Source organism: Arachis ipaensis, chromosome B7, assembly GCF_059453495.1.
Source record: "Arachis ipaensis isolate K30076 ecotype BB chromosome B7, ASM5945349v1, whole genome shotgun sequence".
NCBI lineage: Eukaryota > Viridiplantae > Streptophyta > Magnoliopsida > Fabales > Fabaceae > Arachis > Arachis ipaensis.
In genome coordinates, this window is record NC_142442.1 from 111,221,347 (window position 1) to 111,224,850 (window position 3,504).

Here is a 3,504-nt window from a genome sequence, read left to right on the forward strand (position 1 = left end):
CAAAATTTGTTTCAACTAACTAACTAACTTTTTGTTTGTTTCTTAACTTTTTCAAAACCACCTAACTAACTCTCTCTCTCAATTTTTGAAAATATCTCTCCCCTTTTTCAAAATTTCTTTTTAATTTATTAATTATTTTAATTTTTAAAACTTAATTTTCGAAAATTACTAACAATTTTTCAAAAAAAAAAAAACATTTTCAAAGATCACTAACTCCTTTTCAAAAATAATTTTCGAAAATTCCCTCCTTCTCTCTCATCCTATTCTATTTATTCATTCATTAACTAACATCTCTTCCTCACATCATCACCAAATTCGAACCCCCTCTTCTATCTGTGTTCGAATTTCTTCCTCTTTTCTTCTACTCACATAAGGGAACCTCTATACTGTGGTAAAGAGAATCTCTATTATTATTATCATTTTCCTGGCCATTCTTCCTTGTCATATGAGCAGGAGCAAGGATAAGAATATTCTTGTGGAAGCAGATCCAGAACCTGAAAGGACTCTGAAGAGAAAATTAAGAGAAGCTAAAATACAACAATCCAGAGATAACCTTTCAGAAATTTTCGAACAGGCAGAGGAGATGGCAGCCGAAAATAATAATAATGCAAGGAAGATGCTTGGTGACTTTACTGCACCTAATTCCAATTTACATGGAAGAAGCATCTCCATTCCTGCCATTGGAGCAAACAACTTTGAGCTGAAACCTCAATTAGTTTCTCTGATGCAGCAGAACTGCAAGTTTCATGGACTTCCATCTGAAGATCCTTTTCAGTTCTTAACTGAATTCTTGCAGATATGTGATACTGTTAAGACTAATGGAATAGATCCTGAAGTCTACAGGCTTATGCTTTTCCCTTTTGCTGTAAGAGACAAAGCTAGATTATGGTTGGATTCTCAACCCAAAGACAGCCTGAACTCTTGGGATAAGCTGGTCACGGCTTTCTTAGCCAAGTACTTTCCTCCTCAAAAGCTGAGCAAGCTTAGAGCTGATGTTCAAACCTTCAGACAGAAAGAAGGTGAATCCCTCTATGAAGCTTGGGAAAGATACAAACAGTTGACCAAAAAGTGTCCTTCTGACATGCTTTCAGAATGGACCATCCTGGATAAATTCTATGATGGTCTATCTGAGCTATCTAAGATGTCATTGGATACCTCTGCAGGTGGATCCATTCACCTAAAGAAAACGCCTGCAGAAGCTCAAGAACTCATTGACATGGTTGCTAATAACCAGTTCATGTACACTTCTGAAAGGAATCCTGTGAGTAATGGGACGCCTATGAAGAAGGGAGTTCTTGAGGTTGATACTCTGAATGCCATATTGGCTCAGAACAAAATATTGACTCAGCAAGTCAATATGATTTCTCAGAGTCTGCATGGAATGCAAGCTGCATCCAACAGTACTCAAGAGGCATCTTCTGAAGAAGAAGCCTATGATCCTGAGAACCCTGCAATAGCAGAGGTAAATTACTTAGGTGAACCTTATGGAAACACCTATAACTCAACATGGAGAAATCATCCAAATTTCTCATGGAAGGATCAAAAGCCCCAACAAGGCTTTAATAATGGTGGAAGAAACAGGTTTAGCAATAGCAAGCCTTTTCCATCATCAACTCAGCAACAGACAGAGAACTCTGAGCAAAATGCTTCTAATTTAGCAAATCTAGTCTCTGATCTATCTAAGGCCACTGTAAGTTTCATGAATGAAACAAGGTCTTCCATTAGAAATTTGGAAGCACAAGTGGGCCAGCTGAGTAAAAGGATCACTGAAATCCCTCCTAGTACTCTCCCAAGCAATACAGAAGAGAACCCAAAAGGAGAGTGCAAGGCCATTGACATAAGTGCCATGGCCGAACCTGAGAGGAGAGGAGAGGACGTGAATCCCAAGGAGGAAGACCTCCAGGGACGTCCAGTGATCAATAAGGAGCTTCCCTCTGGGGAACCAAAGGACTCTGAGGCTCATCTAGAGACCATAGAGATTCCATTGAACCTCCTTAAGCCCTTCATGAGCTCTGATGAGTATTCCTCTTCTGAAGAGAATAAGGATGTTACTGAAGAGCAAACTGCCAAGTTTCTTGGTGCAATCATGAAGCTGAATGCCAAATTATTTGTCATTGATACTTGGGAAGTTGAACATCCCTTGTTTATCAATGAACTAAGTGATCTGGATCAACTGACATTGCCTCAGAAGAGACAGGATCCTGGAAAATTCATAATACCCTGTACCATAGGCACCATGATCTTTAAAGCTCTATGTGACCTTGGTTCAGGAATAAACCTCATGCCCCTCTCTATAATGGAGAAACTGGGAATCTATGAGGTGCAAGCTGCTAAAATCTCATTAGAGATGGCAGACAACTCTAGAAAACAGGCTTATGGACAAGTAGAGGACGTGTTAGTAAAGGTTGAAGGCCTTTACATCCCTGCTGATTTCATAGTCCTGGATACTGGAAAGGAAGAGGATGAATCCATCATCCTAGGAAGACCTTTCCTGGCCACAGCAAGAGCTGTGATTGATGTTGACAGAGGTGAAATATTCCTTCAATAGAATGAGAACTCCCTTGTATTCAAAACTCAAGGATCTCCCTCTGCAACCATGGAGAGGAAGCAGGAAAAGCTTCTCTCCAAGCAGAGTCAACCAGAGCCCCCACAGTCAAACTCTAAGTTTGGTGTTGGGAGGCCACAACCAAACTCTAAGTTTGGTGTTGAACTCCCATATCCAAATTCTAAGTTTGGTGTTGGAGAGTCTCAACAAAGCTCTGCACATCTGTGAGGCTCCATGAGAGCTCACTGTCAAGCTATTGACATTAAAGAAGCGCTTGTTGGGAGGCAACCCAATGTTTATCTAATTCTTATTTTTATTATTTTTCATGTTTTCTTAGGTTCATGATCATGTGGAGTCACAAAATAAATATAAAAATTGAAAACGGAATCAAAAACAGCAGAAGAAAAATCACACCCTGGAGGAGCATCTGTCTGCCGTTCAAACGCCAGAACAGAGCATAGTTCTGGCGCTGAATGCCCAGAATGGGAGCATCCTGGCGCTGAACGCCCAGAACAAGCATGGTTCTGGCGTTCAACGCCAGAAATGGCAGCAAATGGGCGTTGAACGCCCAAAATGGGCACCAACCTGGCGCTGAACGCCCAGAGTTGTGTGCAAGGGCATTTTGCATGCCTAAATTGGTGCAGGGATGTAAATGCCTTGACACCACAGGATCATCTTAGGATCTGTGAATCCCACAGGATCCCCACCCACCTTACCCTCTCTCTCTCCATTCATGACCATCCATTCTGTTCTCCATTCACCACTCACATCCATACACAGATCCCTCCATCTCCTCCATATCTTCTTCTTCTTCTATTCTTTCTTCTTTTGCTCGAGGGCGAGCAACATTCCAAGTTTGGTGTGGTAAAAGCATAAGCTTTTTTGTTTTTCCATAACCATTGATGGCACCTAAGGCCAGAGAAGCCTCTAGAAAGAGGAAAGGGAAGACAAAAGCTTCC

At 41.2% G+C, this 3,504-nt stretch overlaps 1 non-coding gene across 1 annotated transcript; it reads right to left on the reverse strand.

Annotated features, from left to right (window-relative positions):
* Positions 1-979: 979 nt before the first annotated feature.
* Positions 980-1,087, reverse strand: LOC148553735 (small nucleolar RNA R71). The gene has a single exon (XR_015893228.1). It is a non-coding gene; the product is annotated as a small nucleolar RNA R71 (small nucleolar RNA).
* Between the last annotated feature and the right edge of the window lie 2,417 nt (positions 1,088-3,504).